This window comes from Chiloscyllium punctatum, chromosome 10 (assembly GCF_047496795.1).
Source record: "Chiloscyllium punctatum isolate Juve2018m chromosome 10, sChiPun1.3, whole genome shotgun sequence".
In the NCBI taxonomy this organism is placed as follows: Eukaryota; Metazoa; Chordata; class Chondrichthyes; order Orectolobiformes; family Hemiscylliidae; genus Chiloscyllium; species Chiloscyllium punctatum.
In genome coordinates this window covers 78,370,769-78,388,315 of record NC_092748.1, presented here as the reverse complement: position 1 = coordinate 78,388,315, position 17,547 = coordinate 78,370,769, and positions in this window count along the sequence as shown.

Below are 17,547 nucleotides of genomic sequence, written 5' to 3'. Positions count from 1 at the left end.
CAGAACAGACCACAGCCATTTGTGTATGTACCTGATAGCCAATTTTCACACGCGCACTGAACAAAATCTAGGTAATACTGACATCACATAATGAATGTCAAAGTTCATATAAACAACTCCGTATTCTGAATTGGATGACTGGTCACTTTACATTCTTATTCTGTAAAGCCCAGAATGTGCAAATTACATTAATTAATCAAGCTAGTTTTCCAAAAAGAAAGGTTAAAAACTTCTTTGAAGTCGACAAAACATTTGTGTTTTCATTTCAAGATTATTGCTGTTAGTTTTATATGTAAATAAATAAAACAGCACTTATTTAATGAATCCTAAGAAAACATTTGGCTGTATCAATACCATGTTTAATGAATGAAAGAATGCAGGCCTTAATCTTCAGTGATATGTTTTGTAAAATGTCAGTGGAAGAGAGAAATAGAAAATGCCCAGATTAAACAGCTGTTGTACACCTTTTAGCAAATGGCTGTGGAACAACATTGGCAGAAACATCGAATAAGAATGTTGTTACATTGATTGAGATGTAATAGAAAAGGGGAATAAAAAGGAAGAGCAGGGGAAAGCACTATTCAGTTGTGATGAAAATTTAGACTATCAACAAATTAGTTTTGCACATTGACCTTTTGGTAAAATAAGCAAAAACTAATTTCATGTATTATAATCCAAAGTTCATTTCTGTGTGAGCGATTGTAAAATATTTCAAAAGCTGAGATTTTATGTAAAATAATGAGATGACATTTGCTTTTTGTTTGCACTTATTCCCTCAGATGTTGTCTTCTTTTATCATGCTGCTCTCACATCTGTGTCCCCGGTTTTCCTTTGCAAGCCACATCCCTTTCTGTCACAGAGTTCTTTCCCATTTCAATTCTGTCACACAAGCACAGATTAGGTGTTCTGTTCATTCTGTAGCAGTATCTTGCCACTTATTTACCTCAGCAGCTGGTGTGAACAGGTGTGCAATGAATTCACTGCATCATTAATTTAGTCCAACATCAAATACAAGAGTGAAAATCTGTTTGAGTTTGTACTCAATCTGTCAGAGAATTGACGACTGAGTCATTGAATGAAAAGGTGTTTGCGAGCAAATTTTATTTACATTTTTTTGTTAGACCTGATTATCTCAAACATTAAACGATGGAACAACTCACAAGAGGTGAATCAGCACTGAATCTTTTAGTTTTTTCTGTAGAGTCAAAATTACTATTCTTATATTTTGAGGATGAGAACAAATATGCTGAGAAATGACGGTCCATTTGGAACCACAATGGCAAAAATAACTAATTATAAAATATAGTTATTTAGGAATTGGTAATTATTGTAAGTTGAAGGTTTTAAAAATTTACTATAGATTTGGCCTTTGAATATAATTGTACAAATTGAATTGTGTCTGATGTAAATGGAAGCTCTATTACACTTTCTAAACCTTTAATCTCAGATATTTCTAGGCTTTAAATCATATTTCATGCAGAGATTCTAATTAAGTAGCTCTACAGACTAAAATACAACAAGGAATATTTGTTCAATTAGGGTTTTTAAAAATTTCATTCACAGGATGAGGGTAGCACAGTTATTGACTCTCTCAGTGTTCAGAGGCAATTGTGACTCAACCACATTGCTGTCAGCTGGAGTAAGACCAAGTAAGGATGACAGTTTCCTTCCATAAAGAACGTTCACAAACCAGATGGGTTTTTCCTAGACAATCAATTCATGGTCATCATTACACATTTGATTCCAGATTTTTATTGATTCAAATTCCACTATCTACTATGGTAGGAGTCAAGCAGGTGACTGAGGTGTCAGTGGGGGAGCACTTTGGGGCCAGTGACCATAATTCTATTCGTTTTAAAATAATGATGGAAAAGGATAGGCCAGATCTAAAAGTTGAAGTTCTAATTTGGAGAAAGGCCAATTTTGACGGTATTAGGCAAGAACTTTTGAAAGCTGATTGGAGGCAGATGTTCGCAGGTAAAGGGACGGCTGGAAAATGGGAAGCCTTCAGAAATGAGATAACAAGGATCCAGTCAAAGTATATTCCTGTTAGGGTGAAAGGGAAGGCTGGTAGGTATAGGGAATGCTGGATGACTAAAGAAATTGAGGGTATGGTTAAGAAAAAAAAGGAAGCATATATCAGGTATAGACAGGATAGATCGAGTGAATCTTTAGAAGAGTAGAAAGAAAGTCGGAGTATACTTAAGAGGGAAATCAGGAGGGCAAAACGGGGACATGAGATAGCATTGGCAAATAGAATTAAGGAGAATCCAAAGGGTTTTTATAAATATATTAAGGACAAAAGGGTAACTAGGGAGAGAATAGGGCCCCCCAAAGATCAGCAAGGCAGCCTTTGTGTGGAGCCACAGAAAATGGGGGAGATACTAAATGAGTATTTTGCATCAGTATTTACTGTGGAAAAGGATATGGAAGATATAGACTGTAGGGAAATAGATGGTGACATCTTGCAAAATGTCCAGATTACAGAGGAGGAAGTGCTAGATGTCTTAAAATCATTACTGGTGGATAAATCCCCAGGACCTGATCAGGTGTACACAAGAACATTGTGGGAAGCTAGAGAAGTGATTGCTGGGCCTCTTGCTGAGATATTTGTATCATCGATAGTCACAGGTGAGATGCCGGAAGACTGGAGGTTGGCAAACATGGTGCCATTGTTTAAGAAGGGTGGCAAAGGCAAGCCAGGGAAATATAGACCAGTGAGCCTGACCTTGGTGGTGGGTAAGTTCTTGGAGGGAATCCTGAGGGACACGATGTACATGTATTTGGAAAGATAAGGACTGATTCGGGATAGTCAACATGGCTTTGTGCATGGGAAATCATGTCTCACAAACTTGATTGAGTTTTTTGAAGAAGTAACAAAGAAGATGATGAGAGCAGAGCAGTAGATGTGATCTATCTTGACTTCATTAAGGCGTTCGACAAAGTTCCCCATGGGAGACTGATTAGCAAGGTTAGATCTCATGGAATACAGGGAGAACTAGCCATTTGGATACAGAACTGGCTCAAAGGTTGAAGACAGAGGGTGGTGGTGAAGGGCTTTCGGACTGGAGGTCTGTGACCAGTGGAGTGTCACAAGGATTGGTGCTGGGTCCTCTACTTTTTGTCATTTACATAAATGATTTGGATGTGAGCATAAGAGGTACATTTAGTAAGTTTGCAGATGACACCAAAATTGGAGGTGTAGTGGACAGCGAAGAGGGTCACCTCAGATTACAACAGGATCTTGACCAGATGGGCTAAAGGGCTGAGAAGTGGCAGATGGAGTTTAATTCAGATAAATGTGAGGTGCTGCATTTTGGGAAAGCAAATCTTAGCAGACTTATACACTTAATGGTTAGGTCTTAGGGAGTGTTGCTGAACAAAGAGACCTTGGAGTGCAGGTTCATAGCTCCTTGAAAGTGGAGTCGCAGGTAGATAGGATAGTGAAGAAGGCGTTTGGTATGCTTTCCTTTATTGGTCAGAGTATTGAGTACAGGAGTTGGGAGGTCATGTTACGGCTGTACAGGACATTGGTTAGGCTAATGTTGGAATATTGCATGCAATTCTGATCTCCTTCCTATCGGAAAGATGTTGGGAAACTTGAAAGGGTTCAGAAAAGATTTACAAGGATGTTGCCTGGATTGAAGAGGCTGAACAGGCTGGGGCTGTTTTCCCTGGAGCATCGGAGGCTGAGGGGTGACCTTATAGAGGTTTACAAAATTATGAGGGGCATGGATCGGATAAATGGACAAAGTCATTTCCCTGGGGTCAGGGAGTCCAGAACTAGAGGGCATAGGTTTAGGGTGAGAGGTGAAAGAAATAAAAGACACCTAAGGGGCAACTTTTTCATGCAGAGGGTGGTACATGTATGGAATGAGCTGCCAGAGGATGTGGTGGAGGCTGGAACAATTGCAACATTTAAGATGCATTTGGATGGGTATATGAATAGGAAGGGTTTGGAGGGGTATGGGCCAGTTGCTGGCAGGTGGGACTAAATTGGGTTGGGATATTTGGTCGGCATGGATGGGTTGGACTGAAGGGTGTGTTTCCATGCTGTACATCTCTATGACTCAGTTCCCCAGAATGTTATCTGTGTTGCAGCTTAACAGTCCAACAATAATACCACTAGGTTGTGACCAAACACCCCCCCCCCCTTAAATGTTGCATACGGGATCACACACACACACACACACTTATCATTCTGCCCTCACATCAGACCCTGACCTTCTGTTTTAGTCTTCATCTGTTTCTGTCCCAGAATTTCTTATCATGTTGATTTTGTTGGACAGCCTTAGATTAGAAATTGAACTTCTAACACAGTAAACACCTGTCATTTATTTATCTCAGCAAATGGCATGAATAATTGTACAATTACTATGTAAGTATATATTCATAATGAATGCAAATTTCTATCAATTTCTCTTTAGGTCTCTCTGTCAGTGTTCATCAACTGCTAGAAAAGCAGGAAGGCAGCATGATGTGTGGTTTTTGGGAATGCTATTCTGGGATTAAACAATGGAAGGATACAAGGTTGAGGTTGGTATGAGGGACAATTTTGATTCTACCTGCTTGGCATGAAGGGAATCAGGAGACAGTGAGGACTGCAGATGCTGGAGATCAGAGCTGAAAAATGTGTTGCTGGAAAAGCGCAGCAGGTCAGGCAGCATCCAAGGAGCAGGAGAATCGACGTTTTGGGCATAAGCCTTTCTTCAGGAATCAGCTGAGTGGGAGAATCAATGTACAGTACTGAACACTTTACTCATGACTGTCATTTTATAGTTGGCAATCCATTTGACAGAGTGGGTGGGGGTGCAGGAAAGGATCACAGATGGGTGAGAAGTAGGGTGCAAGGTGGGTGAGGGGGCAATGTGATAGGATACCATGTTGAGGGAAGGGGTCGTTATCAGATTATTTGTTGGAATAGGTTAAGGGGTGAGGAACAAACTATCATTTCTAGCTGTGTTGGTTTGGGAAAGATTATCAGGGCTGTATGGGTCGAGTTGGGGTGAGGTTTCCATCAGGTAGGTAAGATCAGGTCTGGCCAAAACAGGAAGGCAGATTATTATCTGAATGGTGATAGATCAGGAAAGGGGAAGAAGTGATGAGACATGGGTTTCTTTGTACACTAGTCGCTGAAAGTAAGCATGCAGGTGCAGCAGACGAAGAAGAAACCAAATGATATGCTGCCCTTTCTGGCATGCAAATATGAGTAAAAGAGCAGAAATGGCTTCCTGGAATTGTACAGGACCTTGGTGAGATCACACCTGGAGAACTGTGTGCAGTTATCTGAGGAAGGATGTTTTGGTTATGAAGGTGGTACAACAAAGATTTCCCAGACTGATTCCTGGGTTGGCAGGATTGATTTATGAAGAGAGACTGGATAAGTGAGGACTATATTCACTGTAGTTTAGAAGGATGGGGTGGGGATCTCATAGAAACCTGTAAAATTCTAACAGGATAGACAGTGTAGTTGCAGGAAAGAGGTTTTCAATGACTGGAGTTCAGAGCCAGGACCACAGTTTAATCATACAGGGTAGACCATTTCGGACTGAGATGAGGCCAAATAACTTCACTCAGGCATTGACAAGCCTGTGGAAATTCTATGCACAGAAAGTGGTTAAGGCCAAAATATTGAAAGATTTCAAGAAGGTTCTTCAGGCTAAAGGGGTCAAAAAGTATTGGAGAAAGCGTGAACAGAGTACTGAGTTGTATGATCAGCAATGATAATATTAAATGGTAGAGCAGTGTTGAAAGACTGAATGCTCTACTTCTGTTCTTATCTTCATTGCTTCGATAGTTCTGCATATTGGGGGAGAGTTGTCAAGTGTGACAGTATTGTCAGAAATCATTGAGGAGGTTATGGAGTTTGTCAGTGGTGAGTCATGCTATCCTAAGTAGAAGTCATAGAGTCATAGAGATGTACAGCGCAGAACCAGACCATTCAGTCCAACTCGTTCATGCTGACCAGATATCCTAACCTAATCTAGTTCCATTTGCCAGCACTTGGCCCATATCACTCTAAACCCTTCTTACTCATATACCCATCCAGATGCCTTTTAAATATTGTAATTGTACCAGCCTTCACCACTTCCTCTAGCAGCTCATTCCATACACACACCACCCTCAGTGTGAAAAAGTTGCCTCTTATATCTTTCGCCTCTCACCCTAAACCTATGCCCTTTCATTCTGAACTCCCCCACTTCAGGGAAAAGAGCTTATCTATTTATCCTATCCATACCCCTCATGATTTTATAAAGAGTAAAGAGTAATTCTTCTAACTGGATAACTATTAAGCTTAAATCAGTCAGGACTCTCTGAAATCTCTAAATCTAGACTAGCTGGGAATTTCTTCATTGAGGTTTCAGACACTGGGTAATTGACTCAAGGAAATTTAACTTTTCAGGCAATTCTCATTGACCTAACTGCATCAGGTTTTCTGCATGGTCCCCCTGTGCAAATGTAGTTTATCCTGATGAAGTGATTATGGAATGGCAATGGAATTTCCAGGCTACCATTTCATGATCTGTCTTGTTAGCCACTACAGTACTTGATCATTTGGCCAATTACATTTGAATGATACATTTTAATGTGAGGTAACTTAATTAATGGAATGCAATCATGTGTGATTTTACAGCTTTCTCTCATTGGTGTGTCAATTTGGCATTCAACAGAAATTGACTGCAGTTTTAGATGTAATACAATATTGCCAGTATTACAATGATCACAATATAACTCTTAGAATTGTGAATACAAAGGAGAAACTACTAACTGAATTGTCACTTGAATTTTTTTTTGCTAAAACTGATTTTATAAATATAATTTATCCAAAACATTCGCATACTTTTATTGTATTTTCCTGCTGTCTGCAATAAATGTGACATAGTTTGTCATGTCAGATTTCTGAGGTAAATAATGACATACAGAATTGAGACAGCAAAGCACTCATGACTACAAATTTAGTTAAATACAGTTTTGATGTATCATTAGTTCAACATTTAAATTATCATGCTATTACTGAATTGTAACTTCAAAGCTCAGATATTTAGCCATAATGAAAGCGATAATGCATTATGGGATGGTATTAAGCACACCACAAATTAAATAACGTTTAAAGCAGTGATTTGTAGGCAAGGCAAATTGTAAAACCTTCCCATTTCCCACCCATTTATAATGCACTAAGCAGGAAGAACCTTGTGTGATGGGGTGTCTGCTTCCACATTTTTAGAATGAAGCTCTCTAATCTAGTAATGACAGGTGTAAGATTAACTTTGTTAAGCATCTACTCATTCATGCAAACTAAATTAAATTAATGGAACAAATTTATTCCATAATTAAGATAAAAATTCACGTCAGCTGTAACCTTGCTGTACACTAATTATGTAGAAATGATTTATCATCTGTTCTAATCTGAATATTAGAACTCACCTCATTGATAACTGCATCTCACTTTAAAAAGATGGAACCTGATTAGCACTGACAGAATATGCAGCCAGTCTAGTGAATGCCTGTAAAGGTAATGGAACCTGTAAGGCTTCATTAGAGTTCCATATATCACTCAGGCAGTTTGACATGGATGTGCAATAATTTTTTTTTCCCAATCCATCAGATTTTGCATATGGGCTATGATTAATCTTTTAAAGAAAAAAGTGTAATGGAAAATATTGATGTTGCATGACATACAAGTGGAACTTCTGTTGTGCGTATGTATGCCAGTGATGCATTGTGTGGGACCTTATAGCCATTAAGACATGAGCCTTTTGCCTACAAAATTACATTTGATAATATCTGTTATTCAAGTAGAGGAAATTATAAAGTTTAGAATTTTTGCTTATTTTATCACAAGCTAGAATATCAACAAAAAGAAAATGGCTTTTTTACATCATCCAGTAAAATTGTGATTAAAATAATTTATAAGTTCTCTAATCCAGTTGTCTTTGAAAATTGTGATTTATGATTTTTAATGGATAGCTAATAATGTGATATTGTATACCCGATAGTTAAATTGATCATTCAGCTTGTTAAATTTGTTATTATTTTATGTAACAAAGCATTGTAAAACTCTCATTGTGCAATGAAATATGTAGCCATTTCTGTTTCACCTAAAGGTGAAAAACTATTGTTAGAGGATAATAGCACAGAATTCAATGCTTATTTAACTACAAAGATTATTTTGTAGCAGAGAACAGTGGCTCAGCATATGGTAGCGAATCTTATTCTGTGTATTAAGGATAAGATGCAAGTTTGTGTTGAATTCCTGTTCTTAACTGTGCTGTTGTGTATGCAGGAAAGCCAACTGGAGGAAAGAGTAATGATCAGAGCTGATCATTCCAGGTCACTTTCATGGTTAAAAAGCTTACAAATAGAACTAGCTTTTCAGTTCAGGCTGTTTATTCAAAAGCGCGAGTGGTAAGCCAAAGTCAATGAAACAAAAAAGAAGGAAAATGAAACCAACTACCAACAGTAGTCTATTTTATATGTGTTTTATGGATTAAATACCTCTACCAAATTCAGAGATTTGACTTTTTTTCGAATCGATATGATTATTAAATTAGCCCCAATAGAAGAGCTCTGGAGAAGTGTAACTGTTGCATCATTAAAACCTGATCTGAGGGGTGAACAGGGCAAATCAGTTACACTGTTTGGAACCAAGGATAACTTTACATGCGAGGTTATCGTAAAAATTGCTAGCAATTTATTTTAAGGAAGAAAGTTCTGTTTACTATGTCTTTTTTAAAAAATCTGTTATCCACATAATAAAATATGAACTGGAGGGTATTTGCATATTTAATTAATTTTCATGATATGGACATCCCCTCTGCCCTGAAGCTCTTCAACCATGTCCTGCCTACCTGCCTATCTTCTTTTCCACCTATCCACTCCACCATCCCCCCCCCCCGACCTATCACCTTCATCCCCTCCCCCACTCACCTATTGTACTATATGCTACTTTCTTCCCACCCCTACCCTCCTCTCACTTATCTCTCCACCCTTCAGGCTATCTGCCTGTATTCCTGCCGAAGGGCTTTTGCCCGAAACATCGATTTTGCTGCTCCTCAGATGCTGTCTGAACTGCTGTGCTTTTTAGCACGACTCTAATCTAGACTCTGGTTTCCAACATCTGCAGTCATTGTTTTTACCTATCATGAGCAATACAGATAGATCTTATCCATCCTAGCTGACCTGCGAAGATGATGGTGGATTCTCTGCTTGAGTCATTGTAAATTCTTGTTATCCTTTACAACAGTTTGGTGGAAACCAGGTAGCTTTCTTAAGCATGTTAATTAATTAGTTGTGATTTTACAAGATTCTAATAGATTTACAGTCACGTTTATTTTTATTTAGATCACCAGCCTTTAAGGTTAATTTTCTTTCCATCTCCACAGATGCTGTTGAGTACTTACAGCACTTTTTCATCTCGTTTCACATTTCCAGTAGCTGTGGTATCCCACTTTTGTGTTTATTTAAGTTTTTATTTAACTGACTTCAAAATCTCACACTGCCATAACAACGTCTGAACTCACATTCTGCTGGCTTAATAGTGCAAGCTATATGTTTACTGGTCCAGTAGCCCAACATCCACACCACTGCACCTATATTACAGAGCTTCTGAACTTTCACTAAACTGTTATTTTGGGCAGCTGGATATGGGAGTGTTTCTTGGTCAACAAGGGATTTAGTGCAGAACTAACCAGGCTTGGTAATACTTTGAGGATTCCCTTGGGTTATGGAATAAACGAACCTATTACTCACATTTCTCGGTTAATTTCTATGCTGTCTCCTATCTTTTGGTCCCTCAATACTGGCAGGCACGTAACCACAAAACAGCAGTTGTTCAGTTACGTTACTAAACCTGTCAAAGATGAAGGTAGAACTATCAGCTGTCCTGGATTTGCACCACAGAGCAACAAAAAAAAGTTTACGTGTAGACGTAAGATCCATTGAGACATATTACAAATAACCTTTGATAATGGAATAATAAGCAAATAATGATTTTGTCAGTTTGATTCTCAGACTAGATATGTGACAATGCCATTTGACACAAATAAAGGTCATTCCATTGTTTCTAGGGCTTCCAGATTTCTTCTGCCAAATGCACACCAGATGAGTGGGCAAATTCCTGCTGAAATTCAACTCAGAGATAAATAATAATTAATGGGCTATTATGATAAAATTAAGCAATAACACATTAGTTTAGTTGAATGGTATTAAATACAAGTCTTTTATTCACAAATTGTAAATAATTTTCATTCACACTGCATTCCAGATTTAACTGCTAAAAGTACATTAAAGCTAACTTTTTGTCTCTTTTTAGATTTAAGTAGACAACAAGATGAGGCCACTTATGCCATGTTTAAAAAATGGATAGATAACTGATACATTATTTGTATTTCATTAAGAAAATTTCACATAATAAGTAAAATCCCTGTAGAGAATGCACATGCGGAGATACAACATTTGACTTTGTGACTGTATGCATCAGGCCAAAAGTTAATTACAGACATCCAGAGGTCAGAGGCAGATCACAGCCACTAATAGGACAACAACATTGCCTCTACCAGAGCTTTTGACAGAAGATTTATACCAAGGGTAATGACATTGGTACAAATAGTGCTGATAAAAAGACCCTTATATTGGCCTAAACAGAATGATGAATGGGATACATGTCCACTCACACATCTCGCTATTAGCTGCTATGCTCACTGTGTCACTGAGCTGGAGGTTACAGTTAGTGACTTAAAGAACCTGGGGCATACCTTCTGTATATGTAAACTATTCTTTTTAGACACAGAGCAGTAGCAATACAAACAAGTATTAAAAGGCAATAAATAAATCAAAAAATGCATAACAGCAAGCAGTTTGAAAACAATATTTGTTGAACTTACTAAAACACTAAATTCAGTTGAGAGAGCAGCAAAAAGGTAGATAACACAAATAAATCTGTTATCCTTTTTTAGATAAGACAATTCATAGCATTACACGGATGGCTTATCTCAAAGCAGACAATATTGTACACCATCTAATTTTATGATAAACTAAGGCTAGGAGCAGGGATGTTTGACTATCAGTCTTATTACAGACTACATTTGAGTTTCAAAATTACACTGAACAGGTCTCATGATTTCAAAGCTTCAGTGAGCTACAAAATATATTGCAATAAAATAGGCAATCTGACACATAGCATGGAGTCTGTGATACCTTTGACTGTATTAATCTTGGAACTACATTTCTATCTCAGTTTATATAAAACAGAAGGAAATCCTACAACAGTCAATACATATTAAACAAAATGGACAAGATCTCATTATAAGTTATAAATAAGGGTCTGAATTATTAGCCTAAATAGACACACATACCTGTGCCTTGTGCATGAAACAAAAAGATGATAACGTGCACCTTTGCTTCATTGATTAGGTGTCTCAAAATATCTTTTGTTAAAACACAATGGTTGCTACAGTATTGCCAGCACAGTTACCTATGGTAAATTGAATGACTTGCTTTTTTTAGTAACAGGATTATTATATCATATACAACGTATTATTCTGCCGCTGCAAGGGAAATGCTTTTAACTAGATTAACCCTTTAAGACAAGAAAGAAAATCCAAAGCAAATTCAAATTCAATATGATTTATTTGAGGGATCCTTGCAGAATTCCAAGTTGCAACTCAGAGATATGCATCATAACTCCGTGGATGTCTCAATACGCTGATTCCATGGAAATTGTCTTGAAGGTTTAACCTTCTGTTGGGTAATTTTCATTCTCTTTGGGAGCCTCAATGATTTCTTTGCCTCTCTGCCCTGAAACCCTAATTTCCTACTGAGCCCCCCAATCCATGCTCCAATTCTGACCCTTTGACTCCTCCCGAACTCCCACTTGACTTCTGAAACCCAATTCATCTGACCAACTCCTCTCTGGACCTCAAGACAACCACCCTCCTCCCCCTCACCCCTACCAAAACCCCCTCCCCAGAAACACCAATTCAATCCTGATCCCTGACTCCACCCTCACCCCTATTCCCCCCAATTTGAATACTCACCTCACTCACCTAACTGCCACCCTAAACAACTACCACTTTCCCAAGCTGACACCCTATCCTTGTACCCTTTTACCTCATTCCCCCATCTCCTTACCTTACACAATGTACCCATTTACACATCTACATGTTTATTATGGTCAAAAAGTCTGCAGCTGGAAAAGCACAACAGATCATGCAGCATCCGAGGAACAGAACAGCTGACGTTTCAGGCATAAACACTTCATCAGGAATGTGGGGAGGGAAAGGGGCTTGGGATATAAATAGTAGGCAGCTTGGGGCTGGGAGGAGGTATCTTGGAAGGTGATAGGTCGATGTGGGGGGGGGGGGGTTGATGGTGATAGGTCAGAGCGGAGGGTGGAGTGAATAGGTAGGAAGGAAGGTGGACAGGTGGGACAGTTCAAACGTTTGATGCCGAGTTGGAGGGTTGATTCTGGGATGAGGTGGGAGGATCGGGAGATAAGGAAACTGGTGAAATCGATGTTGATGCCGTGTGGTTGGAGGGTCCCAAGGTGGAAGATGAGGCGTTCTTCCTCCAGGCGTGGGTGGTACAGATTTGGCAGTGGACGAGACCCAGGACTTGTACATGCTTAGTGGAGTGGGAGGGGGAGTTGAAGTGGTTGGCCGCAGGATGATGGAATTGTTTGGTGCGTGTGTCCCAGAACATTTCAGAGAACATCTCTGAGACACATGCACTAAGCAACCCCACCATCCTGTGACCGACCACTTCAACTCCCCCTCCCACTTTGCTAAGAACATTCAAATCATGGGCCTCCTCCAACCAAATGTCATAAACATCGATTTTACCAGTTTCCTCATTTCCCCTCTCCCCACCTCATCCCAAATCCAAGCCTCCAATTTGGCACTGCTCTCTTGAACTGTCCCACCTGTTCATCTTCCTTTCCACCTATCTGCTCCACTCTCTGCTCTGACCTATCACCATCACCCCCCCTCCATCTGCATCTATCCATCGCCTTCCAAGCTACATAGCTCCCAGCCCCACGCCCTTCTTATATATCTCCCAGTCCCCTTCCACCCTCTCCACATTCCTGATGAAGGGCTTACTCCCAAAACATTGACAGCTCCACACATTTCTACTCTGACCTCCAGCATCTGCAGTCCTCACCTTCTTCTACATATTCATTACCCCCATTTACACACGCATTCCCTTCCCAGTCATTTTCTAGCGACTAAAAAAGCTGCTTAAATGGCACAAAGGTTTTCAGAGTGTCAGTAAATGAACCTAACTAGAATATGATGGTTACTGCTGTAAATAGAACATGTAGCATGTCTCCCTTTTGATGATCCTTTTCCAGTCCCTGAGATGATCTGATGGGATTGCTGCTCCTTTGAAGATTTGGGTGATCATTTCCTGAAATTACAACATGATGACCATTTGTATGTTGGAAGCTGATGCAGCAGACTACAGCAGAATTTTGTGGCCTCAAAACCAAATACCAACTCTGTAAGCTTACCATATCCAGATAAGAATGGTGGTTAACAATTATGCAGCTATCAGAAAGGAGTGCTTTCATGACCATTACTTACCTCATCTATGGTGTGGCTAAGTGTAAATAGCATAGACAGCAGAAAAAGCAAAATATAGGCACTCCGTCTGTGGATCAGCAGGAATGGATCAAGGGATCTGCCAAAAGTAGCCAGATGACAGTCATCTGCTATGCCATTCCATCTCCCCTATCTGTCTCTCTCTCCAATCAATTTTAAAACCTACACTAGAGCATCAAGACATTCCGTTCAGATGATAGCCAATGACTAGGCATGATGGCTCACACAGACAAGAAGGCCCACAGCTGCAAAGTGCTGTTACATCCCTCACAAGAAGATTTATCCCTATTCACTTGAGCATTGTTTTGTTCCCTGCAAACAGCAAAAAGCTCTGTTATAAGTAAAAACAAAAATAATAAATATATGATTTATTGCATTAATTATTTTATACAGAGAAAATGATTTGTTGTATTCACAGGGGGAGCTCTGCAATTCTTATAAAATTGGAAGATGACTTAACAGCAAATACATTGAGAGTCCCAGCAACAATATAATCCCACTCCATTTCATTTGGTCCCCACCATCATAGATGACAGAATCTAGCCAATTTAATTTATTCCATGTGATGTTAAAAATTGACTGAGATTATTGGACACAGTAATGACTATGGGGACCGATAAAATCCTGACTGTAACGCTGAAACTCTGTGTGTCAGTATTAGTGATCCTTTATAGTCAGTACGGCCATATACATTGAGATAGACAAGGGTTCTCTCTGTACTGTCTCCCTCAGGAATCGACAGAATACAAATTTGAAATCTGATGCATCTGAATTCTTCCAACACCCTGTCTGTCCCAACTTCTTTTGCTCCATGTGTGCTGTACTTCTGAATGAGGTATAGATTGAGCTTCTCACATCAAAGAAATTTAACTCAAGTTACTTGCACTGGCATGAGTTTAAAAAGTGAAAGTCTTAATTTAAATAGCGGGAAAGATAGATAGAGGAATAGATAGGAAATCAAGATGGAACTGCTTCACTTTGAGTGTAGTAGTAATAAAGAATAATTGCCATTGAAGCTTTATTAAGCCAATATTATGAATTGATATAAATAACTAATTAGAATTATTTATGAAAAAGAATGAAATTGGTAAAAAAAAGGTGGCATCTAAAGCAATCAAAAAAGGATAAATTTGACAGATTGTTCCTCATTTGTAAACTTTCCTGTATTTCAAGAATCTGCAACTTGTAAAAAAAAATCAAGCTGCTATTGATATGAAATACAGCCAACATTTAAGTGTTATTTTAGAAAAAGAGTCATAAATCATTTGGTGCATTCATTCGTACAAATACCACATACAAATGCACTCCAAACTGCAATATTGTGACCTCAGAGTTTTGACACGTTATGGTTTGGAAATAAATTTGAGCTGACTCGTATTATTTTATTACAAGTGATGCATAATTATATTTTCATTTTTTGTGATGTTTTGTTACAAGTGTAGATTTTAGATTTTTTTAATTGAAACTTTTAGATGGGCATTAACTAAAGTTCAACAGATCATCATCAACATAATACCCTAAGGCTATTGCTAGAAGGACAGTTGATAACATAAAGTGCATTGGATAAAGTTACAGACAATAGAATATCACGTGAAAACATTAAATAATTGTCTGATGTGGCTGAGAGAGTAAATCTCAGTTCTGTAAATGCTAGGTTGCTACAGTCTTACTGCACTATAGAACTGCTGTCTCATTAGAGGGACAACTGATGGTGGCCGGACCTGAAGGTCACTACACCTCAGGCAAGGGAAGAGGTTGGGAAGGAGAGTTCTTCATGCTAATCCTAGCCAGTGTAGGAATTGAAACCCACTGTTGCACTTAGTCTGCTTTGCAATCCAGCCATTTTAGGTAACTAAGCTAAACAAGTTCATGCATCATAATTGAAGAATTGCCATGCTATTTGTTAAATTGAATGTCTACAATATGACCACAAGATGGCAACATTTTCATTGTAATGCTGTGTCTTCAGTTGAAGCCAGATGCATGATACCATACTCCAGAATATTTCACTTGACTATAAGTCAAGCTGCGCATATTTTAAATGGTATCTGCGGGGAAAGCTATTAGACTATGCTTGCAATCTCCTGGGGTTGTAGGGTGAATCATATTCAAGTGCTGAGTCAGAAAGGAGGTACATTCCAAGCTTTGTGATGGACATTTTTCACATGCTCATTCCACTGGTGCCTGATAAGGATAATTGAAATTTATTGTGCAGTGCTTTTACTGGTTGCTTTAGTAAGAGGCTGTGCAATTTCATTAAAAAATTACTAATAGATTATATGTGGCTTTCATTTTTACATATAAAAACTGAAGGAAGTAACATCTGGTGTATATTTTCCTGTAAGTAATTCATCTGCCAGAGGCCGAATATTTATTCATTGGATATAATATGAAATGTGCATGTTATGCAATAATTTAAAGACATTTTTGTTGCTGGTAATAATACTTTCCATTTGTAAATGAGATCACACCTATATAGATATGATGTACAAAATTTTATACACCATATAATTTTCATTGCATAATATATATCTAGCAATAAGTCACAATACAATTATTCAATCAATTCGTTCAGCTTGGGATTAAAACAGGAGAATAAAATTAAAGCATTTAATGAATTGAATTACAGCCCTAAACTCCTTCCAAAAATTTCCCAATGCTTTCACAATATAAGATTTGTTATTTATTTTTAAAGATTTATTTTTTATGCCATTGTGTTATAGATCCCTGGTCATAATCACATCAACAATGATAGGTAAAAAGGCAAATTAATGGTAGCGACAAAAGTATTGAAGGTATGGGACATTCCTTAGAAAGTAGATTTTCTTTCCTAATACTATAGAGAAAATATTTATTCCAATATGTGATGATTCACTATTGAGTAATTTTCTTTTCTCATGTATGACCATTATGGATGGATGTATAATCATGTATGGTAATAGTGAAAGAAAATGTATGTCGATATCTGTTTATTTTGAGTAAAGCAAACAATAATTCCAGTTTTATATGGATAATGATATTTAATTTTTGTGCACCAAACATTGCCAGTCATTTATGCTTTGTTGTATACTTATTCAATTTGCATTTGTTAACAAACATTATTATACATATGAAAATATCAGAATGATTGAGCCATTAATTTAAAAAAATTGAGAATGCTAAATGTATCATAGTAACAAAAGTGTAACATCTGTTTCACATTGTGTCAAGGTTACTCATCCTTTACTGTATTTTGGATAGCAGCATTATTGAGAAAAAATGCCTCTTGGCTCTCTAGCAGCAGTCTGTGTCAATCTCTTGCTTTTCTCTAAGGAAAAGACTTTCATTGGCTGTGGTTGGAAACGGGGCAGACAGTTTTATTACTCTGGTTAGCTGCATTCATTTTACAGAAAAGATAATTACATGCAGTAATAACAAACTGATTATCAACTGATTAGACCCACCCAACAGCATTACAGTCCTCAGCAAAGGAATTATTTTAAAGTGTGAAGAAGCAATGAAATCATAGTGTGACTGTGACCAGCATGACAATTAAAGTGAAAATTGAACGTATTCATTTATTTGTACTAAATGTAGACAAACACGATTGGTCTGGGTGTATGAAGGTAAATGAGATCATACTACTGAATGACAATTCAGTATTTGACACATGTTTAATGTTTAACATACAGCTATAAGTGATTTGTTAAAAAGAACGATTATGTAAGAATACAAATATAATTGTGTAAGTAATAAAATGAACATAAATTAATATATCTCTAAAATTACAGCTAATAAAGTAACCCTTAATACAAAGCAGTGTTTTTTTGCTTTAATTGGGCAAAGATAAACATTTAACTGAAGAATAATACTTTGCAAGTATGAAAAAAACATAATGGAAATGAAAGTACTATTTTCTTTAAAGCTAGTTTATCTCACTTATGTCAATTTTAACTGTTATAAAGAGCTT